Consider the following 27,526-nt stretch of genomic DNA (forward strand, 5'->3'; position numbering starts at 1 on the left):
TTCCAGTTCAATGAATGTTTATATTTTTTCTAGATCTAGTTATTTCTCTATATGTTTCAATGACTGTGCAAAGAACCCATTACTATTAAGATTAGTTGTTGGGGGTGATGAGAGTTTTGAATATCAAAACTGATAAACAATACTAATTTTGGAAAAATAGAATCTTGCATTAATTAATGATTTCCTTCATAACAATAGCTTTCTAATTCTCTGCAGTCAAAGTTTCCCACATTTACCTCCTGCCTTTGATGTCTACCATTTTTATTGGTTTTGCCATCACTGTATTGTGCTGAATTGTTGGGTAAATGGCTGTTTTCTATGGCAATTAAGAAAAGAAATAATTAAAGGGGTTTTGTTGTTTCCAACGTCTTTGTTGTTTTATGACTCTAGGCAGAGTCCTGAACTAAAACAGTCAAATTAAAGGAATTTCTCCTTAAACAGAATTTACTTTCTGTTTTGTTACATCTTTATTCTGTCTTTCTTTTGAAACGCTCAAATGCTGTTTTAAAGATAAGCACCTGGAAAGCTCCTTTATCCTAGACAGGACTTCTTTCAAGAAAGCAGCTTGGTTAATTCCTGTATGTCCTTCGAGTCAGACTTGCAAAGTAGAAGATGTGGTGCTGTGACAAAGGATAAAACCTCCCTTGCAAACCCTGTTCTATCAATGTCAAGTAATCTCAAAGTAGCTTAGTTGTGAAACTACCTGGGGAAAAGAAGAAAAGCATCTTTTCTCAGAGTGTATTATTTAATTGTACTCTATCATATCTAAAGTGATTTTAAAATGGTATTTCTTACAACATTCAGACAGGGGCCCATGTATATGGATTTTCCTCTGGTATCAGTTAAATTCCAGTTATACCAGGTCCATCACCCAAACACACCTACCTTACTAGTTTCTTCTGCAGCTACCAAACACACAGCTCTAGAGTTTCATACTGTCTTACTGGTGGACCCCATATTGCAACTCTATATTCCTGTTTTGAAAACTTAGGTGGTAAAAGAAACTTCATCAGACATTCTGGATGCAAACAAATTCATCCATTAGGCCAGTCACCCTGAGCTTGAGATTTTGTACCCATGAAATTCACACACAGAATCAGTGAGGTTGGAAAAGACCTTTGAGATCATCAAGTCAGTCCTATCACCTAACATTATCAAATAAACTGTGGCACCAGTAGCTACATGCAATCTCTTTTTAAACACCTCCAGGGATGGTGACTCCACCACCTCCCCAGGCAGCCCATTCCAATGCCAATCACTCTATCTGTGAAGAACTTCTTCCTAACATCCAGCCTAAACCTGCTCTGGCACAGCCTAAACCTGCCCTGGCACAGCTTGAGACTGTGTCCTCTTTTTCTGTCACTGGTTGCCTGGGAGAAGAGACCAATCTCCACCTGGCTACAATCTCCCTTTAGTGCTGCTTGGGGTTGTTGTGGCCAAAGTGCAGAACCTGGCACTTAGCCTTGGTAAATCTTATGCTGTTAAGACTTCTTGCTTTGTCTGATTCCTCTCTTCTGAATTTCTTCACACATAATTCACAGTAAGCACATTACTATATACATATCCTGAGGTCTAGAACGCAGCCTAAAGCCTGGAATTAACATTTTCTCCCATAGGACCACAGGAATCTGGGACCAAAGGAAAGAAAGACATGTGATTAACAGTTAAGGTCTCAGTTTCACAACTCTGCATTACTACTCAAGCTTCTTTCCTTCTGCTTTTTCAATCAAGCTCATTGAAGGAATTAAAGGGAGGACATAGTATCTCAAAAATTACATTTGCTTGAAACAGTTGAAAGTAATTGTGCATTGATTCCTTGGAGATAAACAAATGCTATTTATCAATTGATTTTAAAAGATGGAATGCAGTGGTTTGAGATCACTTGCTGGCTAAAGGGGTTGGGGGTTGAAAACAGCAGAATAATAAATGGGCATGGTTTGCTCACACAGATGTGAGGTAGATAGTCAATATCCTTTAGCAGTGCAGCTTATTTACTGATGCAGCTATAACTGGGAGTACAACCACCCCAGCCACTAAGCCAGGTCTGTGCCTTCAGAAGGCACAGTAAGAGAGGTTAGGACAGAGAAACAAATAAACTGACTTCAAGCTTTTTTCAAAGAGCAGCTTAAGATTACATCTTGTTCTGCATAGTGAGGCCACACTGGAATACTGTGTCCCATTTTGGGCTCCCCAGTTCAAGAGAGACAAAGATCTGCTGGAGAGAGTCCAAAGGAGAGCCATGAGGATGACTGGGGGACTTGGACACCTCCCCTATGAAGACAGACTGAGAAACCTGGGGCTGTTTAGTCTGGAGAAGAGAAGACTGAGAGGGGATCTGATCAATGTCTATAAATACCTGTGGGGTGGGTGTCAAATGGATGGGGCAAATCTCTTTTTAGTGGTGCACAGTAATAAGACAAGGAACAGTGTCTACAAACTGGAACATAGGAGGTTTCACCTCAACCTGAGGAGAAACTTTATGTTGAGGGTGACAGAGCCCTGGAACAGGCTGCCCAGAGAGGTTGTGGAGTCTCCTTCTCTGGAGACATTTAAAACCTTCCTGGATGCATTCCTCTGCAGACTACCCTAGAGTCTGCTTTGGCAGGGGGGTTGGACTCGATGATCTCTGGAGATTCCTTTCAACATCTAATGTTCTATGATTCTGTGTTTCTTAAATCACAGACTTCCTTTGAGAAAATTATTGGAAGTTCATAGCTACAGCAGTGCAATAACGAGCAGGAGCTAGGGATTGTGCCTGCTGTCTTCAGCAAATGAGGAAACTTTGGGAAAACCCCGAGCAGAAAACTCACCTCAAGATAAATGCAACCTGGAAAATGAATATTTATATTAATTTTCTCTATATGTCATAGTCTCTTATGCTCTTCAGCAGCAGCCCACAAAGCTACAGGAGGACCTGTGGGATTCTAACACCATCTGCATGATGCCAGCATTTATTTGCAGTCCAGGCAAACCTGCTGGCATTCATGCTGTCCCTAATAGTGAAAGGAGACCTCAAAATGCCACTCCCTGGCCCAGGATCAAAGGCTTTTTTTCTCTTGTCTCTACCTTAGTTTGTGACACTTGGCCATGGTAGTGGAGGAATTCATCCTGGGGCACATCAAGGAGAGCAGCACCTGCTCCAGATCACAGCATAGGGCAGATGGGCTACAGGGGAAACCCATGAGAGAGAGAGAGGCTTCTGCTTGCAGATGTGTGCAGGTACCTATGAGATTTTCCTTATTTGCTTCACAGATTCACAGAATTATTGATGCTGGAATAGACCTCTGAAATTATCAAGTCCAGCCTGTGACCTGGCAGCACCACATCAATTAAACTTCCATATGAAGTCTAACTTCCATATGAGCAGAGATATCCTCTCAGCACAGCACTAGAGCTCTCTCAAATACCTGAGAAGGACTAGCTGGCATTCTGAGTTATGCAGAGGTTGCCAGTCCCACCAAGAAGCCTATTTCTTGCTAGTGCATGCTGGTGGTGATTGTGTTGTAGGTAATCACAATGCTCAGCTGCAGCAGTTTAAAAGCTAAGACTCTGTTTTGATTGTAAATTATAAACAAGAGACAGGAGCTTTCTGGACATTCATTTGAATGTAGACTGAATGAGTAGGGCATTGGTTGTGAAAGGAAAATTATTATAAAGCCTACATCATTCATTGGTTTGCTAGTTGTATATTGATACAAACTATTTCTCTCTCTTGGCTCTTGGGCTCTGCCTCTCTTGCTGTTTCTATATCTTTCTGACCCCTCCACACCCTGTACTAACCTTTTGCTGATAACACATAAGCCTTGCTGGGTTGCTGTCTGGTGGGGAGAGAAGAAGGCAGTTTCTTTGTCCAGGGAGGGAGGATTTGGTTTCTGTATTATTTCCACACTGTAAATAATTGTAAATACCTGTAAATATATCTTGTATATGTGCTTGTAAACTTAACTTGCTGTAAAATACAGCTTTATCTTACTTCCAAACCTTCTGAGCTAGTCTGGTGATTTTGATTTTATTTGGGGGGTAATTTCTCATCCCACCAGAACAGCAAAGGGGTTAAGCTGCAATCAAGTAAGTAATAGCTTGTTTACCTTCACCTCTTTCTCCTAAGAGCAATATTGCTGCTGTTCTTCTTGAGTAAAAGCTCTAGGCAATCATTTTTGAAAACCTTGTTTCCTGACTAATTTGCAAAGCTTGTTTGGTATAAGGTGATGCTGAGCTCGTAACTTTGCCTCCCCAGGCTAGTAAATGCTTAGGTGGTCACAAACAGGTCTGTCAAGTGTTTAGCATTACATAAAGACTGTCAAGCAGTGGCATTTTTATAGTGTCACCATGAGGTTTTTTATATGAAAGGGAAAATCTCTCCCTGGTGGCTGCAACAATTTTTTTGGTACAAATTCTTGTGGGTTTGGATGAAAGAGCTATAAAGTTGATAGGAAATAACATCCAAGGGACCTGTGAAACTGCACAGTAATAGCGATCCGACAGCTTCCCCAGTGCATTCAAATTGTCCTTTCTTGTGCTGCCAGGATTATTTCACCTGTGGCTTTCCCCCTGCTTCAAAACAAATGTCACTTCAGAAGTGGTGTTGTGTAAGGAGTTCTTCATTTGTTTCACAAAGAAATCTCCTAAGTAATCCTTCTCATCTTCATCAGAGTTCAGGGAGATAGAGTGACAGTTTCTAATGTGAGGGAAGTAAAAAAAGATTGTCGGGTGCTAAACATCTTAGGCACAACTTGCAATAGCACCTCCTGTAAAAACACAGAGCCATTTTTCTCCCTATCAACAATGTATTTCAATAAACTGTTCAGCTTAGCAGCTTTTAAATATTGCAGAATTACTGAGTTCTTTGTATGCGAATGTTTCTGCAAGGAACAATGCACGCACCACTACTTTAAAGGTAATGTTGTTCAACTGTTACAGCAACTCGAAAGCACACTGAGAGTGTCTAAGTCTCGTCTCTCTTGTACATGTAAATCAACAAAGATGAAATCACTTTTGCTCATCAAGACGGCAGCTGCTCAGAAGGTGTGGTGAAATGTGCAACCAAGGCAAGCACATCCTGGGTGGTTCGCCTGGTAAGACTACCAGTGCCCAGGGGGGATGGTGTACCCCTAGAACATGCAACAGAGCCTCCTGGTCTAATAATTCCAGGGGAAGAGTGAACAGGTGAGAGGTAAAGGGGGGGGGGGGGGGGGGGGGTGTTGGCGTGAAGGTGAGGATGCAGAGATGCAGAGGCCAGAGCCCTGCAGGCACAAGACTCCCTGGGGACAACACCTGGAAGACAATGGGACTAGAGTGAGTGGCTAGAAGGAAGCTGTGTAAAGTGATGCCTGGCAGGAGAAGAAAAAGAGGAGAATTCCACTGAAGAGCACTACGTGCTGCAAGCTGCACATAGTAAGGGACCACCATCATTGCTCAGCTTGGCAGCAGCAGCTCCCTGCCACCACCGAAGGACCACGCCATGCCCTCTGCAACAGAGAACTCCGCTGAAGATGCTACATGCTAGAAATATCAGCTCAAGGTGAAAAGGACTCAGACTTTGGAAGCTCTCTCCCTCTCCCACTCCTTCTCCAGATGGTATAATTCCTTTCCTGTTCTCCCTCTTTTTTTCTCCATTTTTTTCCTCTCTCTCTCTCTCTCTCTCTCTCTCACTCTCCCCTTTTTCTCCATTTTTCTGTTTTGTTTACTTTATCCTTTAATAAATAGGCTCACTTTTGTTTGTGCCCTGATTGCACAACACAGGGATGTTTTAAAAAGGAACTAATAAGTCCCTCTCCTCCCCTGGACCAAGACAAAACACACACACAATCTTTCTTCTGTGGAAGAAATTAACAGTGCTGATACATGTAAGATGTCTGATTTTCAATAAGAACTGTTGTGTTTACAGTTAAAATTATACATTGCAAGGTAAAGGAAAAAAATATCCATTGAAATATATAATTGCCCTCAGAAAATGTGTAAATAGAAAGTTTCTGACCAGACGTGAGAGATCATAGAAATGTCAGGGCTGGAAAGGACCTCAGGGATCATCTATTTCCAACCCCCCTGACATGGGCAGGACACCTTACACTAGATCAGGCTGCTCAGAGCCCCATCCAGCCTGGCCTTAAAATCCTCCAGGGATGAGCATCTATGTCTGACATATGGGGTATTTTGAAGTAGAATTTCCCAAGGACAGACATCCACAGTCAGAAGAGGATTTCCTATGTCTCTGATGTCTGAAAAAAATTCCAACACTTAATGGGAGGTGTATCTGGTCCTCTACTTTCTTTGAAATCTGGCTGCAGCAGCAAGTCTTGGCCTTGGTTGGAAATTCAGCCTTTTCTTGTCAGAGAAGTCTTGCTTTCATCTCTGTGTTAATAACTTTAACTAAAACTGCCCTTCAGTGTACTTTGGCAGAACAGCTGAAAGCTCGGTGTTAGCCTTGAACTGTTTGCCGTGGGCTTGATGAAGACTGAGAGCAAAGGCTTGCATACAGTCCTCATTGTATACTTTCATGTCAGTCTTGTGTGCTACACATATAACATTTTACACAGACCCTGCAACAGTGGTGGCCTTCTACTTATCCTTCTGTGTAAATTCTCCACATGTCTGCAAGATGAGCACTCAATCTTACCTGCTACACCAAGCAGGTGACTGAGAGAAGAATAGGAGGTGTAGAACCACAATAGTGTGGTTTGGACAGAAGAAATCAATGCAACAATACAGCAGAACAACAGAATATAGTGGTGTGGATGGAAGTTATCAACAAAAACACATATGCTTTTGGGATGTGTGGTGAGTAAACAGGTCCAAATGCAACCTGAAGTTTTATCTTATTGTGATACAAGCTGGATATTTGGGGAGGTTCAGCTGAGCTAGTTTTGTATCAGTATGCACATTTGCTCCCCCTTCCCCCTTTTTTCCTTTTCCCCCTCATCCTTCTGATTCCAGGTTCCAGATAGCTCTTTATATAAAAATGACAAAATGACTGGCTAGGGCTGGGTGCGAGGTTGGACTAGATGATCTTGGAGGTCTCTTCCACCCTGGTTGATTCTATGATTCAAGAGCTTCAAAGGAGAAATATATTTCTAGCATAATCTGAGAGGCCTCATTGGTCTGTTTGCTCTGTCGGATGTTGCTGTTTGCTGCATGTGCATCTTCAGGTGTATTTTTCCTGTGTTTTTGTAACGAAGCAAAAGTCTTCCCTAGTCCACTTTCATCCTCAGAATTGGAATTCCAGCTCTGGTTCCTTTTTTTGTGTTGGGTTACAAGTTTACCTGCAGGTTGGCAAAAAGGTAGCCTCTGTATGAGCCATGAAGGGGAAGTATGCCTCACGCAGACCATGAGTTAAATCCTATTTGACTAGCTGGTTTTGATGTGCTATATATATTCTCTTGGAACATTGTGCCCAGCCTTAACTTCTGGCTTGGGCTCTTTCTAATGCCATGTTGTTTGTTTACTTTTCCCTTGGGTACTGCTAAACCAGGTCTAACCTCAGAATTGATATCTGTAATGAAATCACTTTTGGCCATATTACACCATAACGTTTATCCCTTCCAGACCTTGTCCCAAGCTAGTTGATAATATGTTTTTCTACTCTGATAGTGGATACAGAATATTTACATTTCAGCTCTGACATGTAGGTTTCTGAAGTGATAAGATACCATGCCCATTAGCTACATGTCTGGTCCCAGTTCTGCTACAGCATTTATCACATTCATCTCATTGCTGCTGTGAGAACTTCTGCAGTTTCAGTTGATCACTTTGTACTGCCCAAGCTGGGCACTACTTTACTATTACAATGATAACCAGGCTCTTCTCAGTGATGTCCAGTGACGGGATGAGGGGCAGTGGGTGCAAGGTGGAGCATGGTTCCACAAGGAAAAGCTTTTTCACTGTGAGGGTGACAAAACACTGGAACAGGCTGGCCCAAAGAGGTTATGGAGTCTTCTTCCCTGAAGACATTTGATACCTGCCTGGAGATGTTTCCCTTTTCCTCTAGGTGATCCTGCTCTGGCAGTGGGGTTGGACTAGATGATCTTCCAAGGTCCTTTCCAGCCCCTAAAGTTCTGTAATTCTGTGATTCTGTGATAACCTGCCAGTGGCACAGCTCCTCACAAACCAGGTCCTTAAAAAAAGCAATCAGTTATCTTCCCAGCTGCTGGGGAGATCTTACAAGGATCAAAGGTTTTGACCTTGGTCTCCTGTTAAGTTTTTCCCAGTAGCCAGCATCCTCTCTCTTTTCAGGAACCCAGTCAGATCATCTCTTCTGCATGAGGTCATGAAAGTTGAAGCTTCCCAGACATCTTTGTAACTTGTAGAAGTCAAGTCAGTAAAATGATGCTGAGAAACACGTGTCAATAGTGCTGCCTGCTGGGGATGTTACACTCCTGGTACAAATAGTTAGTAAAGCTTGACAGATCTGATGACCAAGGGCATTTTTTCTCCTGCAGCATGATAGTCCTGCCAGCAGGGCTTAAATGTTTGCAGATAAAACCAGAAATCTGCTGTAGTTGACACTAATAATTGCCCCACTCAACAGGCTAGTTCAGCAGACACTGCAGAAGTCAGAGGAAGGGCTTGTGCCAGTGCTCAGGGAGGAACCCAGGACAAGTGGCTTCATGAGATCTATTTTTTCAAGTCTGTAAATGTTCCCAATCCTCAACTTTCTTTTCAAATCTCTTTAAAACAAACAAACAAAACCCCTACCCCAAACAAAGCAAAACAAAACCCTAAAAGTCAAAAAAACCCAACCCAACCAACCAAACCAACCAACCAACCAACCAAAAAAAAAAAAATCAGAGTGAGAGAGATAAAGAGAGAGAGAATGAGAAAAGGACTTATTAATACCTTGTCTGATTCAGGAAGTGCTTTGCTGTGCTATTTGCACCCCTAGGAAAGAGTCACACTCTGCTGAACTGATGCTGCTTCCTAATTTAATTGTGTGTTCTCTGTGCTTACCCAGTGCATTTTCTGCCCACATGCTTATGGCTTTGAATCACACTGGTGACTTAGTAGAGGATGGTGCAGAGTGAGGGGTAAGGAAGGACAAAGCGTCAGAGAGAAGGAGTGGTGTATAGCATACAGCAATAGGAAACAAGGCTGCCAATGGGAAATCTTTGCCCCAGTTTCAGAAGCTTGAATTTACTTTTGAACCTATATTTCCTTTCCAGAGAAATGTGGGCATGAGAGCAGGCTGCAATGCTACAGCTTCCTTTGCCACAGGGCTGCACCAGGTCCCAGCCTGCAGATTTGGATCCAGGAGACCGGGAGCAGTTCTGCAATCCCAGCAGAGACACTCGGTGCTCTCTTTGCAGGTGAACAAAATCCTGTGCGAGAAGAGTAATTATCTAAGTGGAAATGCAAGGTTGTGATTCAAGGGGTAATGCAGATACTTCAAAGGGCTGTGGGATAAGATCCAGACCTAATTTACTCCACAGCAGAAGTAACAAAGCTCTCCCAAATTCACACTGATGACTTCCTCGAAATGAAAGATTTGCATTGCTGTAACCGAGGGGAGAATTATATCCTACAGCTTTAAATCACAGCTTCGACTTTACTGCTAGAGGCACAATTCCAAAACTGTCAGAAGAAGATTTCAGGGATCCATTTATTGACTAGGAAAGAAGTTTGCCCTGTCAGAGAGCTTCAGCCTGACTTCTCATTTATTGTCATCTTCCTTGGGCTTTTGCAAAAGTAAAGGTGACTTAGAAACAGGGAACTGGGCAATCTTTAACACACAGGGAACGACTCCAAAGCAATGATCAGCTGCAAGCAACTACTTGTAGCAGCAAGAAATGTTTACAGACAGGATCTGGAGTCTCAGTCTTTTCAGGATCTCAGTCCTTTCTGGGGCTCGTTGGTTTTGTGATAATTCAGGCAGAGCAAGGTTCCAGAAGAATAACTTGCCAAAAGCAAGAGGAAATCTTCATGTTTAGGTCAGGCATGTTTTGGTCAGGCATGTCTGGGCATTGCTGCAGCTTTAATATTTATATGATTGGTGGGAAGAGTAAAATGAGTGATGAAATGTGGGTTTCCCATTATTTTATTTCATATGTAGGAGGAATTACTGTTGAAAACTTCTTCATTCATGTGGTCCATGCCAAGGACCAGAACTGAGCAAAACAATTGCATCTAATACAAGAAAGTTCCTAAGTCCCACATATGGAGGCAAATTTGCACTTCTTCCAGCACGTGTTATGTGAAACACATTCAAGTAAAGGAAACAGAGCTGTGCAAGCTTGAACTTAACCCCACCTAGGGATGCGTGTTCTTCTCACTGCATGTTTGTGAAAGTTGCCTGGAGGTAGTTTTATTTTAGCTGGGGTGCTGACAAGAAAGGCAAGTGTAATGAAAACAAAGCAGCCAGCATTCACCAACATGATGTATGTGCTGCAGTCAGGAAATCTTTTCTCACTCTGGATTTTAAGGCGCTGTGTGCAACGTACATGTCACTCAGCCTAGATGAAATCCTTATCTCAAGGGCTCTGAAGAGTCTCTGACACATGATTTGAAACTTGGACTAGCTGAGGCATTTTCTCACTCCATTTTCCTTTTTTTCTTTTTTTACAAGATGACATTTGAATGGGAAGCTTTCTATTAACCTTTGCTCAGAAAAACAAACAAACAACAACAACAACACTCCCCCCAAACAAACAAAATCACAGAGTCCAGCACAGAGAAACAAAGATGATTAAGGGAATGGAACACCTTTCTTACAAAGAGTGACTGAGGGAGACTGGGGAGCTGGAGAAGAGGAAACTGAGAAGTGACTTCATCAGTGTATATAAATATGTAAAGGGTGAGTACCAGGAGGATGGAGTCAGGCTTTGCTTGGTGATGCCCAATGACAGGACAAGGGGCAATGGATGGAAGTTGAGGCATAGGAAGTTTCATGGACATGTGAGGAGGAATTTTTTCACTGTGAGGGTGAGACCCTGGAACAGGTTGCTCAGGAAGGTTGTGAATGCCAGCTCCCTGGGGGTGTTCAAGACCAAGCTGAATGACACCTTGAGCAACCTGGTCTGGTGGAAGGTGTCCCTATCTGTAGCAGGGGAGTTGGAACTAGAAGACCTTTAAGGTTGCCTTCAACCTAAACAGTTCTATGAATCTGAATCCAGGAGAGTAAGATCTATGATCTATGTGTTATGATGCAGTGCCATGAAAGACATATATACTGTTTAGGAAACCACAACAAGAGACATAGGGCAAACTCTTCATCTTTATACTTTTGCATATTCCTGGACTTAGTTTGATATGGACCTCTGGGAGGAGGTGGACAAAACGCAGTGCCTGAGTCGAGGAGTCACAGCCCCTTGCTGCCCCATGCCATGGAGGTGTGTGCAGCTGGGACTGAACACAGGTATGTGACAATGCCACCCATCAGAAAGAAAAGAAGAGGCTAGAGAATGAGTTAATGCACCTGAGTTTCATTTTCTTATTTGGAATACACATCACAAGTCAAACAGGTCTTAGTCTCATTGCTTTGGCTTCAGCTGACATATCTCCATCAAAAACTGACACCTAATTTATTTACTATAGGAAAGTTGCCAAGGAAAAAATGTCAATGCTAGGGGGGGAAATAAGAAGAAAAGCAAAGCAGAAAGAGTTTTGATAAACAGGGCAAATGGAGTCAAAGATGTGAAAGGACCTGTCTTGACACTTGCCAGTACAGCATTAGCTACTACTCTCTGTGCAAGTTTGAGGCTAATTGAAATATTTTAATGAGATAAATTAAATCCCTGTCTGTGACAAAAAAAATAACAGTGACCTATATCACTCATTCTTCTGCTGAGAGACGCAAGTAGTCAAAATATAGATAAGGCACTCATTTCTCACACACTGCTCACTTAGTGCTCACTTAGTTCTCACTTCTTCCTCTTCTTCTTTGTCAGCCTGTGGGTCAGGTTGCATCTTGCTTAATTCCTTTACGTGATCTATGCAACCCAATCTAACCTTTCCCTCTAACCTCCTGGTCATCTTTTTTTGACATCTCACCTCAGATCAGATCTCTGCAGATTTATCCCGTGAGCTATAAGGAGATTATTCTGCTTATTTCAGAAGGAGGGGGATGGGTTGGGAGCCTTCTGGGCAGTCAGACTGTTTCAGGAGGAATTTTGTGTTTCTGTATTACTTTTAATTTGCAATAACTGTAAATATCTGTGTGTGTATATATATGCCTGTAAATTGTGCTAGCTGTAAATATATAGCTTCCTTAACTTCCAGCCAACTGAGTCTAGTCTGGTGAATTTGGGGGGGGAAGTAGGTAATTCCCAAACCACTACACTCTGATATACAATGAAGATCCAACAGATCCACTTGGCCTGGCCTGAAGGTCAAGTTTGAGGTATTGCTGCCCATTGCATTTCCTGTCTTGGCTCAGAGCAGTGCACAGGCTGCAAAGGCAGCAGCAGGCACCATCCTCCTGGTTCAAAAGCGTTTGGTGGGCCCTGTCTGGCTCCCCTTGAGCAGGACTGCTATTACTGACCTTAGTGCTGAAAACCACAAAGGTGAGAAACTGGGACATGTAAGCCTGTATTCACAAGCCACAAGCCTGTACTTAGGAACTATCAAAGTGTTCATCAATACCACAGGCTTTAGAGGTGGACATCAGAGAGATTCACAGTAACCATGTGTGTTATTTGGTGCATCTACAGAGCTCTCTGTGAACTGCAGCACTGATTAAACCCTTAGCAGTCTAGTTTCATGTCGACTGTTGAGCTACTGCAGCTCCCTTGCCAGCAGCACTATAATGAGGTAAACCAAAGCCTGCTCAGGGATATGTGGTCACTGTAATGGTTGGCCTGCAGGTGTGTCCAAACCCAGAAGGTCATGCACTGCAATAAAAAAAAACCCAACAAACCCAAACCCAAGTGATCACCAAACAGAGTCCATCACTAGCTTTAGGCTGTACCTATTCCTAGAAGTACTCTGTAACATATATGGGCTGCTACAGGTCTGGAGGCTGGGCTGACAGCATCCAAGATCCTGGAGTAAATGTGCTCTAGTGTTACTCAACCTCCTCCATGGGGAACAAGACTTGCCAGCATCAACCACTGTGCTGGGGGTTGCCTGACCTTTGTTAGCTCTGTGTGTGGCAAGACATAGGTGTGGATTGACAGCCCTGGGCAGTATCCACTGCCATGATGCTATAGAAACATCCTTCACCTGCACAAGCACAACAGAGCCACTGCAATAGGATCTTTGAGACAAACTTGTGAGGAGACAAGGCTCTTGCACTGCCTCTTGAGGGCCACAAGGATCTGCTGCAGGAGTATATTGTGTTCTGATTCACCGTGGAGCTGCACCTTGATTCACATCTGAGTATATGAGAAACTAAATTTTAACTAATCCATCACTTAAAGAAAGAACTGATAAAAGAGTAGCATTTTGATAGGGCAAAGGTTATCTGTTGTGGAACAGCAGATATCCCTTGGTGACTCTGCTGATGAAAGGCAGAGCCAGCATGAGCACTGGGAGACCCAGGAGTGCTTGCTTGCGCTCTTGCGCTCCCTCTCTCACTCTCTCTCTCTTTCTAAAGTAGCCTGTCAGTTATTCATGTCATTTCCCTTATCTTCCAGAAAAATTAATTTTACCACACATATTATGTGTCACATAGGTGACATTCTTCTGTGTCAAGCAGCAGATACCAGTAAGCTTCTCATCCTCCCCAAAAGGACACCTTCTATTTGTGGTGCATGCCTGAACAGGAGGAAAATATTGGGGCGGCTTTAGCTAGAGAAGCTCCGGGGAGAATATCAGAGCGTGGTCTTATCACAGCCCTGTGAGATTTACATAGCATATTATGCTGCTTACAAGTGAGGATTATTTTTTGCCATCCCTGTCAACTCAGCCTTTGATCTTAACATCATCTGGTGTTCTTTTACTTCTTACATCATCAAAGTTGTTTAAAAACCTTTTGTCAGAATTGTGCTGACGATTTAGCTTTAGACCATTGTAAGCTTAGCCCCATTCTTACTTTACAAAATGAGCAACAGATGCTAACAGTATCTGTACGTGGGTCTTTTTTTTTCTTTCCACTTGTCATGGATTAAGTTGAATATTTGCTGCAGTTATTCAAAACCATCCTGCTTCTGTGTGGCAGATTAAGAGCTAAGGCTCTATTTTGGGTCTAAATTATACACAAGAGAGAAGAACCTCCTGGATATTCTTTTGAATACAGAGTGAATGAACAGGGCATTGTTTGTAAAAAGAAAACAATGATAAAGTCTGTATCATTTGTTAGTTTGCTAAGAGGGATAAAATGGTAATGTATAAAAAATTTCACTCTCTTGGTTCCTGGCCTTTGTCTCTGCTCCTTTACCTCTCTGCCTCCTCCACACACTGTACTAACCTTTTACTGATAACTCATGAGCTTTGCTGGTTTTCGATCTTGGAGGGGCTGAGAAGAAGGTGGCGTTGGCCCCTTCTGGGCTTTCTTTCTCTAAGGGGGGAGGATTCATAGAATCATAGAACCATAGTATCAACCAGCTTGGAAGAGACCTCCAAGATCATCCAGTCCAACCTAGCACCAGCCCTATCCAATCAACAGACCATGGCACTAAGTGCCTCATCCAGTCTTTTCTTGAACACCTCCAGGGACTGGAGCACTACTGTCTTCCCTGTACAGTTGCACTGTGGATGAGGACCTTGCTTCATTGAAAGAGCTGCAGTGTCGCTGAGATGCTTGTGCTTAAACCTAGCACCCTTCAGAGCATCCATCTTCTGCTGCTTTTGTTAGAGGAGAGGAATCATTCTTTCTCTGAGTTGCCTTCTCTTGCTATAGAGCTAACACATTCAAGTTGCTATTGCTTTAATATTTGAGTACCTCTGCACACAGTACCAACATAATGATATGGCCATCAGAATAAGGATTCCCCACTGTGAGTTAGTGGAGTTGCCAGTGTTATACTTTATGAGTGTTAAAACTTTACTTGTGGCGGGATTTAATTATTTTCAGACTGAATTATCCTTAATTTTTCACTCATCTGTAGTTTATGCAATGGAAAAGGATGTCAGTGCTGTAAAACTATCCTGCTGTGGAAAGCTTTCCTCAGAGAAAACTTAAAGGCAGTCAGCTTCCAGATACACCCTATCTCCCCAGGGAGCTTGTCCAAGAATGAGTCCCCTGACCTGTCATCTATGTTATCCCAAAGGAAGGCAAATTCTTGTTTCAGTCAAGAGCTAGTTATGAACTACCTTTTTTTTTTTTTTTGGGTCATGCTTAGCATATTTCTTAATTTACAGACAAACAGAGATATAAGTTTGATAGGCAAACATGGTTCTCACTGAGTCATCAAAGTCTGTGAAGGGATGAATTTTACCTTCTGTTAAATGGTCAGGTGAGTCTTCACATTACACAGCGACATACACGACTTAAAAATAAATGTGCTCATTTGTAATGTAGTTCCAGGAGTGCCAGGACTTCTCCCTGCATACATTAGAGGTAAATGCATCTCCTGGGGGAAGGCACAGATTTGGAGAGGAGATAGAAAATTAAGTCTGTCCTGGAAGCTTCAGAGGAGTGTTATGGAACCAGCATTCTTCAGTAAGAATAGTTTCCCTGTGATGAGTGAAACTTAAGGCACAAAGGAAGAAAGACTGCTTCATAAGGCATGTGTCATAGAAAGCCTAAAACAAGTCAGCTGAAGAGGGGAAATGCTCATGTAAATGTATTTCATGTCTTAATATACCAATTATAAATGTTGGCAGGGGCATCACCCATCTATTTCAGATACCAAACTCAAATGATTCAATGCTCATTTTGCTTTAAATTCTTTTGAGCAAAGTGTGATTTCAAAGTCAGCAGATAAGAAGGCAATCATCACACAATGGAGGAAATCTGTCAAGTAGGGCCATGAGGGAAACATCTTTCTTTGTTAGCTCGTATTTGGAATATTCAAAGGCATGTTTCCACAGGAGCTGGGAAGTAGTCTTTCAGGGCTACTCATAACCACGAGGGCTCTCTGGTACAAAACAAGGTGATGGACCACATAAGCTAGGCAGCTCAAAAGAGAAATCATGTAATCTCTCTGAAATATTGCAAAAGAAGCTGCCTCTGGTGCTGCACTAGCCAAAAGCTTTTGCAGCCCTTAGAAAAGGTCAAGATTTTCCTGGGGAAATAATTCCACAAAGTGCAGAATTTACAAGTAGAGATCTCTTATTTTCCCAAAAACTTTTGATTCAGAAAATCAGAAGTGGTCTGCCCTGCTGCGTCTTTCCCAGGAAGATATCAATGCCAGTGTTTTGTTGAAAGATAAAAAGGAAAATTAACAAGAATACTCCAGGCATGTAATGAAAATGCTCTTCTCATAAAGTACTTGTGGATTTTCACTTGATGCCTGAAAGCATAACCAAAAAATTACATTCACTGTGAACAAGTGTTCTGCTTTGGTTTTGTAAGAATGGTTTTCTTTTTTCCAGACCTTCCTACTGACTACTTCCTTCATCCACTTCTCTGTCTCATGTTAATGGTCTTTTTGTCATCAATGCCTAACACCTGGACCTGCTTCCATAATCCTATCACTAGTCTTCTGCTCATTCTCTCTTAAAACACCCCTTGCAAAAAGCCAATCTTCCCCCACAAAGGAATGCATCTAAAAATAGGAAGAACAGTGCTAGTGCTGTGATAATACATTGGGTGTGACTTTTCTGACTATGTTTACTGTAATTTCTATCTTTCATTCTCATTAACCCTCTAACATATGTACTCTTGTCTTATTTTCTCTAGTTTTAGTCTAGCTTGAATCTACAATCCTCACCATCAATACAGACTGGGGGATGAGGTGTTAGAGAGCAGCCCTGAGGTAAAGGACTTGTGGGTGCTGGTGGGTGAGAAGATGGACATGAGCAGTTGCTGTGTGTTGCAGCCCAGAAAGTCAATCACGTCCTGGGTTGTATCAAAAGATGCATTGCCAGCAGATCCAGAGAGGTGATTCTGACACTTTGCTCTGGTAAAACTTCACCTGGAATACAGCATCCAGGTCTGAAGTCCCTAACAGAGCAAGGACAGCTTATGAAAGCAGCAGTCCCCTGGGTAAAGTGCAAAACCAGTCACTGCACACCAAGGGGAGGTGGGAAACATGCTATTGCTGGGGCACAAAACCCATGGAGTGAGATGAGTTTCTAGTAAGGGCTCAGATCAGTTCAGGGAAAACTTAGATATTGGAATGGGCTGCCCAGGGAGGTGGTGGAGTCACTGTCCCTGGAGGTGTTCAAGAAAAGACTGGATGAGGCATTTAGTGCCATGGTCTAGATGACTGGCTAGGGTTGGGTGCTAGGTTGGACTGGATGATCTTGGAGGTCTCCTCCAACCCAGCTGATTCTATGATTCTATGATAACAACATTCACAAGCCATCAGAAGAAGAAAGGGCAAAACTTAGAGTTTGTCTGAGGAGCAAAGAAATGCAGGAGCTCTTCTTCTGGCACAAGTTGAGAATAAAGCCGGGCTTTGTCAGAGTTGCATGAGGACAGAGACAGCACAAATGAAGGCAGCAACCAGCTCCAGGTGAATTTACTGTGTGCTCTAGCTAAGCAGTCCCAGTGATACAAATTACTGTATCTCTGATTAATTAGGCTGCTAAATCAGATTTATAGACACTATATATTCCTATAGGAGCAAAAATCAGCCAGAGACTTTCAACAACATTTCATCCTGATGGCCTGGTACACAGACAATGTTTTTTTGGTTTTAACCACTCTACTTGTGCCAGGTAGGAACAAATAAACTCTGAGTGTAGTCATGGTCATCTTGGCAGAAGCATTTGTTGCAGCTATCTTGCTTACTAATTTTCCAGACTAGTATAGAACATCTACGGGTGCTACTGCATTGAAATTGAAGAGATGATACCACTTGAACTGTACTTACGTAATACAGAATTCATGCACAAATCTCTATGCTAAAACAATAGAGCTTTTCATCTTTAGAAAAGTTTGAGCCATGATGATAGATTAGAGGTCAGTTCTGTTTAGCATGGGAAGCCAAATATGGTGTGCAAGAAGGAAAAGCAGAAAAGGGAGCAAAATTCCTCATGTATCTATTATCACTGGGTCAGCAAAACCTACATTTTCCTTTTAGTTGCCTGTTTAACAGCTTTCCCTTTGGCTGCAGCTTTGAAAGCACTCTTCTTCCACATTCTTATTCCCTGCAAAAAACATTGTCTTCAAACAAATATCTCAAAGGGTTCATAGAACTGATTGCAGAGTGATTCTGGAAAGAAAGAATGATAACTGTGCATGAGCTGATAAACGTTGAGGGGCAACACTAAAAATCATGGTGAACTCTATCTTTAACAGATGTAATTACCAAACAATTCAGAAAATACAAAAAGGCTGCTAATTTTTAGTAGTTATTTCCTTGCTTGGCCTGTGTTTTGGATGGCTTTCAAGCATCCCTGATTAAATCTGGCTGGAAATCTTCTGATGGAACTCATGCCCAGTGAGAAATGTCAAATCACCAGAACAAAACACTGCACAGTGTGGGAACCTGTTGAGTTTGGTGCAGCACACATGGGTTTCCAACTTTGCCTTCTGCACAGGTTGCTGGCAGAATGTTACCAGATTTCCTCCTATCCCATCTATACCTCCCATTTCAGCCCCCTGGGCAGGCTACACAGAGGGGCCTGTAGACTTAAGGCAGACAGAAGGGATTAGGAGGTAAAAGGTACAAGGCAGCATTTTTTATCCTTAAAACACTTGGAGGTGCTGTCAGCACCTGACTCAACTTCCAGTGTAACAATGCAGGACCTGTCTCCCAAAGGAGAATGCAAAATCAGCACAACACCACTTCTGAAACTGCTTACTGGTGACCCCAGAGAAGATCAAGCTTTGCTTACAGCAACATGGCAGGAAATGTGTTATAAGCTCTTTAATGCAGGACATTTGAAAGCTTTTTGATGTATATTGCTATTTTAAGTATCCTCTAACACTGTGTTGATTAGCAATCTCTACTGCTAGTCCTCCACCTATGAAGCTGAAGGGACCACTGAACATTGCATGCAATTACAACAGCTCTGCCTTTTGACGTGCAAGGTGGCTACCCCGGGGTGCTGCACACTCCATACCTGCCTAGCATTCACAAAGAGCAGTCTTCTGTTAGTCTTCACGACCTCAACCCTAGGATGTAACTTTTTCCATACCATGCTGCCTTCAGTGGATATTAGCTGAAACCTCCCAATTCACCTTTCCAGGGGTTAGCTCAGCACACTGCAACACCTGCAAGGGACAATTGATAGAGAGGTGTCACTGGGCAAGTGTGCACCGGCACAATTCCCAAAGGAGAGAACAACCTTGGGGGACATGCCAACACAAACATCTGCCAGGAGATATTTCCTACCCACTCAGCTTAAAATGCAGGGGATGAGGTAGTCACAGGATAGGAAGGAATTGGGTGAAGGACTTCATTTGACATTTTACAGGTGTACTGGTGCTGTAAATAATGCTCTTTCCTGAAACATGAGAGTATTTCAGTATCTAAAGTGCCTTCACCTGCATCATGCTGAGGGCCTCCCACCTGCAATTCTGCAGCCTATCACTCCCTTGCCGTTATTGGGACAGCATTTTCCTTTCTGCTCTCATGCTCTTGTTCTTGTCTGGTTATTCTCTTTGCTGTGCACCTGCAAACTCTGACATTGTGAGAATCCCACCCTTTGCTCCACTCCTCCCCCTCTTCCCCCCTCTCCTCCATTTTTCTACCTCATATTTCATAGCCTTTGATTTATAACAGAGAAAAAACAAGTCTTAGCTGATAGCTTAGTATTAACTGCAGTAGTATCCATATCATTTGCACAAAGCTTAGCTACCTGTCAGCCTGCAACACTTGTGTCTCATCAAAGCATGCTGCAATCAACACAGAGTGCATCAGAAGTGTAGAAAAACAATAGAGATTCTGAGTAGGTCCCAATGAAGAACACACTGTACAATGGTTTTGTGACTGACTAGGGGGGAGACACAGTGCAGTGAAAATCATCCTCATTGTCATGGTAATTTGCTTTGATGGAGAAACCAGTCTCAGGAATATGCTTGACTGAATATTTCCTTCTTTCTCTCTTTCTCTCTTTATTTCCTGCTCTCTCTCTCTCTCTCTCTCTCTCTCTCTCTCTTTCTTTCTCTTTCTCTTTTTCCTTCCTTCCTTCCTTCCTTCCTTCCTTCCTTCCTTCCTTCCTTCCTTCCTTCCTTCCTTCCTTCCTTCCTTCCTTCCTTCCTTCCTTCCTTCCTTCCTTCCTTCCTTCCTTCCTTCCTTCCTTCCTTCCTTCCTTCCTTCCTTCCTTCCTTCCTTCCCTTTCTGTCTTTCCTTTGCCTTTACCACTTTTAATTAGTTTTTAAAACAATTTTCTGCATGTAGGTCTGTCAGAAGTTTTTCTATTTCACAGGAAAATGCAACAAGAGCATAAGGAGCAACAGAAGCCAGCAATAAAACACTCTCCCCCAGTCCAAGCACACAGCAGCCAGCTCAGAGGAAAAAAGACCAACAGCCCAAACCCGGAGACCAGAAGCAGCAACCAGAAACAGAAAGCCTCTCATGTTACAATCTGAACTTCAAGCCCCATGACACTGTGCTCCAGCCTGCACTTTGGTTTCCAAGCTGGCATGATGTCAGCCTGGTATTGAACACACATCTGCAGATTCAGTTGGTTAAACCCATGAGGATGTGTAACAGTGTTCCTAAGCTGAACTCATCTCAGTCCCAAGTCTGTTGTCCCTTAAGGATCTTCATCTCTTTAAAACCTTTTATTTCCAGTGTGCTGTGCTTGAACCACAGGTTGCATAATCAGGTGGTTTCTCTTTGAGACAAGCAGGTTTAGACAGAACTGTTTTCAGTTCAGTTTCAGTGAAGAAGGTGATACCAGAAGGTCTTGCATCTTCAGCTATTACTGTAAGCAATTGTTTTAAATGGCATCCTGTCCAGCACAGGTTGCTGGGCTGAGGTTGCATTGGTCCAAGGGGAGATAATACAAGAATCTTAAGGACCCAGTGGCCTGCACAGATAAGATCTCACAGGATGTGAACTATGGGTGACAAAGGGATTCCCCTCACTCAGAAGGGTGCTTGAAACATGGTAAATGAGAACAGAAATTACCAAATAAGAAAGAAGAGACCAAGAGTTCCCCAATCATCCTCATGGCTCTCTGCTGGAAACTTTCTAGCAGGTCTTTGTCTCTCCTGAACTGGGGACCCCAAAGCTGGACACAGTGTTCCAGGTGTAGTCTCACTAAGGTGGAGTAGAAGGGGAGAAGAACTTCCCTAGACCTGCTGGATACAGTTTTCTTGATGCATCCCAGACAACATGAGGATTAGTTTTAGGAAATCTAAAGTATATGCATGTCTTTAAGAAACAAAAGGCTGCTACTTTGTCTTGTCACTGTGCAAGATTGGAGACACAGGTCTCCTTGCACCCACACTAATGCAACTTTGTAATGAAGAGTGTCTACCTTCTAAATCTTAAAACTGGAGTTTTAGAGGATTTCATTAAATAGTCAATTTTTCCATCAATGGGATTCATGGAATGTACTCAGAAAACTCCAAGAGAACATTGTCCATCAAAATCCAGCTTGACTTGCTCACTAATTAACCCCTCTGATCAGAAGAGACCTTCCTGGATCATGTAGGCTTGTACTTGTTGCCAGTCTAACTCTGTGGCTCTTTTAAATCTGCAAACAATTCCATTTGTTTTTAAGTCATTTTATAAACTAAATCCCATTTAGGCTCTGATCATATACAGCTGGAGTCAAAAGGGGTTAACCATTAATTTAATTGGGAACAGGATGCAAGACTTCAGGAAAGCAGAAACAGGAAGGGGATCATCTTCACTAGTTTAGTTTGTCAAGAAGAGAGTGTGGAACTTGCTAGTTAACAGCAGTATGGTTTCCAGCATTGGTTTTATTTGCTTGCTTCTCTAATCCTGAGTGAATCCCACAGGGAGAGGTGGCTGCTGGCAGATTCTTTGCAAACTTTGGCATCTCTGTGTTTGGATTTGGCAACAGTGCTCAGGTACTTAAATTTATGATGAAAAAGGTTGCTGTAGGTGTTACTCTGTCTTGTCTGTGAACCAGAAGGAAAGATAAAATCCACCCACTAAGACACTCATTACAAATGATACCTGAAGCTGAAATTCACCCAGGTAAAGGGAGCAGTACAAACTGCATGAATCACTTCAAAATCACCAGAGACATAGAGCTGGGAATAGGGCTGGTTCTGCTTTTAACTGGTATAATGGCCTGGTGTTGATTCGCTATATAGGGATGAAATCAATCCTTACCCTGGAACACAATGCCAGTAATGGAAGTCTCAAAGCTACCAAAGTGACTGGAAAGACAGATGTAAGACATCAGGCTTAAGTGCTGGACTAATTTTCTTGTCTTTTTCAAACTCAGGTCCTGCTGGAAAAGGAAGCTAGAATATTGCCTTCCTCATTCCCCCCCCCCCCCCCCGGAAGATTACTATCTTCTACCATCAGCTTAATAACATTTTTCCTTCAAGGTGATTCCAAACTTTAGATGAACTCAAGGAGACTGAGTGCAATGTACAGAGATAACAAAACAGATTTTAGATGGTTATATGGAGGCATGACTCTGCTGTTTACAATGATACCTTCACACACTAAGAACCAAGTAATTATAGACAATCTTCCTTTCTTTTATTTTTGTCTTGTCATTTTGCTAAGCACTGTGAATTTCCAAGTAGAAACTCATTGGGGAGACAGAAATGTTGTTGGCTTGGCTTTTTTTTCCTCTCTCATTTCCTTGTCACACGGTTCTCCATATATCTGCTTGCTAAAAGAGCAAGCAGTGCTCAGATCTTAGCAGTAGAACTGCTTTAAACTAGCTCTTTGACCCTGCTGCTGACAGCTCTTTCCCAGTGGTGCTCCGAGATACCAGCTGCAATTCCACACATGCTGCAACACAATCCCAGTTGCAGAACAGGATGAAAGGCATCCTCTCTTAAGATGAATGCCTTGAATTATTTGCAGGACAATCATTGCTTAAAATGTGGCTTAGCTATTGGGCAGAAGTATATCTGATGATCAAGCTATCTCTGGACCCCGCAGGTGCTGGAATTTTCAAGTATAGTGATTTCAGTTATGAGCTATGGTGGTTTCTCCACCTGCTTTTGTGCCAATTCACCTCCTGCTGCAGGTGTGAAAGGGAATCTAGAACAATGCCATGATACATGATGGGAACTCAGAATTTAATAAAAGGTTAGTAATGTGATATTTGTTTCTCCTCAGCCTCCTCTTCCTCAAACTAAACAGCCCAGGTTCCCTCAGTCGCTCCTCATAAGACTTATCTTCCATGCCCTTCTCCAGCTTTGTTACCCTCCTCTGGACCCACTCCAGCACCTCCATGTCTCTCTTGTATCACAGTGCCCAAAACTGTACACAATACTCAAGGTGTGGCCTCACCAAAGTCAAGTACAAGGGGACAATCACCTCCCTACTCCTGCTGGCCACAGCATTTTTAATACAAGCCAGGGTGCCATTGGCCTTCTGGGCCACCTGTGCCCACTGCTTGCTCATATTCATCTGCCTGTCTATAACAACCCCCAGATACCTTTCTGCCAGGCTCTCCAGCCACGCTGCCCCAGGCTTGCAGCATTGCTTGAGGTTGTTGTGACCCAATCCCAAAATCAGTGCTAAAGCAAGATAGCAAGATGGGTCTCAAAAGTCTCCAAAGAAGGAGTAAATAGTAAAAAAAAAAAACAAACAAAAAACAAAAAACAAAAAACATCAAAAAAGCCATAAACCAAGTAATGTAAACTGTGACACACTTAGTCCACACAGCTCAGGCTTTGCTGCCTCTGTGAAACCTGCTGCCACACAACCACCATTGCCCAAACCAGCGCCTGCCTTGGTAGAGTGGACATGATATTCATGGTATGGAACACCTTATCAGACAGTTCATCTGGCTATCCCAGCATGGCCCCTCCTGGCTTCTTGTGGAGAAAATTAACCCTGTCCTAGCTGAATCCAGGACAGAATGCTTAAACTGTGAGTGTGGGAAAATGCAGCTAAGTGGAAAAATGCCAAGATTTCAGTGGGTGGAATGCTATCAGGTGTGTTCCAGGCTATGTAACTAAAGAAATGCAACACTTGATTGTCCTGAGTGGAATGGAGAATACTTCTTAGAATAAGTGCTAGCATCTCAGCTGCAGGCAGGCTAACAGCAGCTGTTTTGAGCTGTTATTCATTCCAGCTGGAATTTTCAGGAACCAGAAGGTTCACCTAGTGGATATCTAAGACCATTTTAAAATACTGGGAAATCCAAAACTGATTCAAGTCAATCAACTAATCATATAGATTTGAAGGCAAAGAGGATCCTTTACTTTAAATATCCTTAATAATTTCTTGTTTTAGAATTGATTCTGGTTTTTTTGGAAATGAAACAAAAGTTCATGAAGAATATGTAGGCAGGTTTTTAAAATTGTTTTGGCTATAGCACCATTTTAGCTCAAGAACATTTAGCCTGTAGCACATTGTACACTACAAAGGGTATATAATATTATGCTGATATCACTAATAAACTCAAAGTGTCAGATTTTGTGATGTAGAATTGATGACATACTGAGTTCCAACAGTACTTATAAACAGAGATCTATGAAGAGCCATGTTGTAGTATCATGATGTAATTTAAAGCAGATGTAACTAAAACAAAAGGGGTGAAGAAGGGAGATATGGGGGGAAGAATGACATGGGACAGTCTACACTTATGGTGCTAAAGGAACCAGTTTATCCTGCACTCAGTAACACCAGCAGGTGAGACAAGACACGCTAAAATAATGATTTCTTTGCCATTATACCTGATCCACTAAGGTTCTGGCAGTCACAGAACCTTCTGTAGAAGCATAAGGAGCAAATTCTCACTCCTAGTAGAAGGATAATAACAGCTGTTATGTTTGCTGTAAAATGTTGAATTCCACATACTCCTCTGACACTCCCATCCTGATCACCATCAGTGAAAATATACCTTCAGTTCAGCAGCTGTAGCTGCTCTAATAACATATCTACATAGAGAAAATAGGCAATCAAATTTCTGCAAAGTATGACACTTTCCATTAGATTGACTCTTCCTTTTATATAACACAGCTGCAGCAGTTCCCACTAGCTTTTGCTGTCCGTGCTTCAGCAACATAACTCTCACCAGCAGGATATTTTCCAAGTGAGTCATTTGAGATTCAGATTTCCTCTGAAGGTGTCTAGACCATAAACCTCCAAAAGTTTACCCTGAAAAAAAGTAAAAATCATCTATGCCCATAAGAAACTGCAAATGAAGAACATATTCTGATTAATTAAAAATGGTTGCAGATGCGATGACTGTCTGCATCACACTTCTAAATGGATCTCTGGTAGCTTAGTCCATGTCTCAATCTTCAAAAGACCTGTGATGTTGTGGTCTGTTTGGCTTTGCCTGCTGAACTTTGCAGTTTTGCTTTTAATAAGGCAGTGGTTTTGCAGGTTTCATCTGAATAACAAGTCATTACTGCTAGACTGAATTGTTTGGAATTACTGTAAATTGCAGTGTTTTCCTGCTAGCTGATGAAGTTTCTGAAGTCCTGGATGAAAGTTGTTATTCTTTTCCACTATTAATGAGCTGCTGAATCCTGTCAGGTTGCTAGTTCTGGTGTGGATAATCATAGAATCATAGAATCAACCAGGTTGGAAGAGACCTCTAAGATCATCCAGTCCAACCTGGATGCAAGCTATGGTTGTTAGTTCTGGTATGGATAATGGTGACGCAAGCTATGGTTGCTAGTTCTGGTGTGGATAATGGTCATGCAAACTATGCCTACAAGGCTCTCATTGAGTGTGCAACATGATTCTTCAGTGATTCAAACAACAAAGAAGGAAAGATAAAGTTGTGGAAGTAATCAAGATGCCAATCCAAGCTTACATGGGACAATGACAGTCACAAGAAATGCCTGCAGCTGCCGTGGAGTCCTTTAGTTTTACTCCCATTTGCATTGTTAGCCTGAGGAAGCAGTCAGTCTGAAATTAGCTGAGTCAAATCTGAGTGGATGACTCCAGCTGTGTGAAGACCATTGTGGGGACATGGTGTAGTGACAGACTTGGTGGAGTGGGCAAAGTGACTGGACTTGATGATCTCAGAGGTCCTTTCCAGCCTGAGTGATTCTATGATGCTATGTTTCTGCTACCTTTGAGGCCTACCTGAGCTGTGACACAGTGACTTAAATGATGCACTGGCTGAGCAGAAACCATTCCAAATTAATATACATTCTTGAAGAGTTTTGTGTCTTTGAAATGACTTTATTTTGAAGTGTCCTGCAATTTTTTTGTTGAACCTGAAAGGAAATGTTTGGCTTCCTCTGTGAATGGCTAAACCCCATATGCCTTTAGTTTAAGACAAGGAGAAAGAACAAAAAAACCCTTGAAAATGACTTGAAAAGGAAAAGTACAAAACTTCTGATTTGAAATTGACATAGCAAAATACTTGGCTGTTTCAGAAATACTTGATTAGTATCGGGAGTTTGAACTTGAGGTAAAAGCTCATAATTCCTTTTGGATCCGAAGGATCTGCTAAATTCAACACACATGGTAATAGGTTCTGTTTCCACTGGAACTCAAATTTCTTTCACAGTTATCACTAAGTAAAAAAATCACACAATGTGCTGCAGAGGTCTTTGTTGCTGGCAATTTGCTGCCTTTCTTTGAAGACTCTGCAAAGTTGTTGTTTCCTTGGAACCATCTCATAGTCAGAACCCAGAAGGATTCCAAGAGCAACAAACAAACAGACAAGATATCTTTGACTGATGAAACCGTCTGTGAATCTCAGAGATGAGAATAAGCGCTGAGTAAGAATTGAGTTACCCACCCCTCACACACAATGAAATCACTCAGACTACACTCAGTCGGCTGGAAGTTAAGGAATGAAACTTTATATTCACAGCTTAGCACAATATAGAAGCAGATATTTACAATCTGTTACAAATATTTACAGCCATATACAGAAATACACAAGTTAAAAGTGATATAGAAAGACAGTACTCCTCCCAGAAATCAGAGCCCCCAGGAGAGGCTCCTGACCACCCCTCCACCTTCTTTCCACCCCTCTACCTTATCCTAGAGTCTGCATTATGTGCAAGGTGAGCTGGAAGGATAGACAAGTAGGGTTAGAAGAAGAATGATTAGTTGGATTACACCAATTCAAGCAGAACAGCAGAAGCCCAGGGAGAAAACACAGACACTGACTCTGACAGATAGAGACTCTCTTATCTGTGTTTGTGTCCTTGCTTTTATACATCTCAGCAAACCTGTAAGTGAAGTAGACATCACCATTGTTTCCTTTTCACAACCTGTCATCTAATGTCTCTCATTAAAATATTCCAACTAGCCTCAAACCAGCACAGAGTAACATGAAAAAACCAACCAACCAACAACAACAAAAAAAAAAAAAACAAGGAAAAAACAAATAGTGGATTAACATGCTCATGATAGGATCAAAGATACATGCTCCAGAAAAGCAATAGAAGTTTATCTAAATCTAATTCTAGTAGCTGTTTAAAAGATTTTCTTTTCCACCCTGTTCAATTTGC

At 42.2% G+C, this 27,526-nt stretch overlaps 1 long non-coding RNA gene across 1 annotated transcript; it reads left to right on the forward strand.

Annotated features, from left to right (window-relative positions):
- Positions 1-19,489: 19,489 nt before the first annotated feature.
- Positions 19,490-21,034, forward strand: LOC135180009 (uncharacterized). The gene is made up of 2 exons (XR_010304239.1): positions 19,490-19,962; positions 20,353-21,034. It is a non-coding gene; the product is annotated as an uncharacterized LOC135180009 (long non-coding RNA).
- Positions 21,035-27,526: the final 6,492 nt, after the last annotated feature.

The sequence above is a fragment of the Pogoniulus pusillus genome, chromosome 12, assembly GCF_015220805.1.
Source record: "Pogoniulus pusillus isolate bPogPus1 chromosome 12, bPogPus1.pri, whole genome shotgun sequence".
In the NCBI taxonomy this organism is placed as follows: Eukaryota; Metazoa; Chordata; class Aves; order Piciformes; family Lybiidae; genus Pogoniulus; species Pogoniulus pusillus.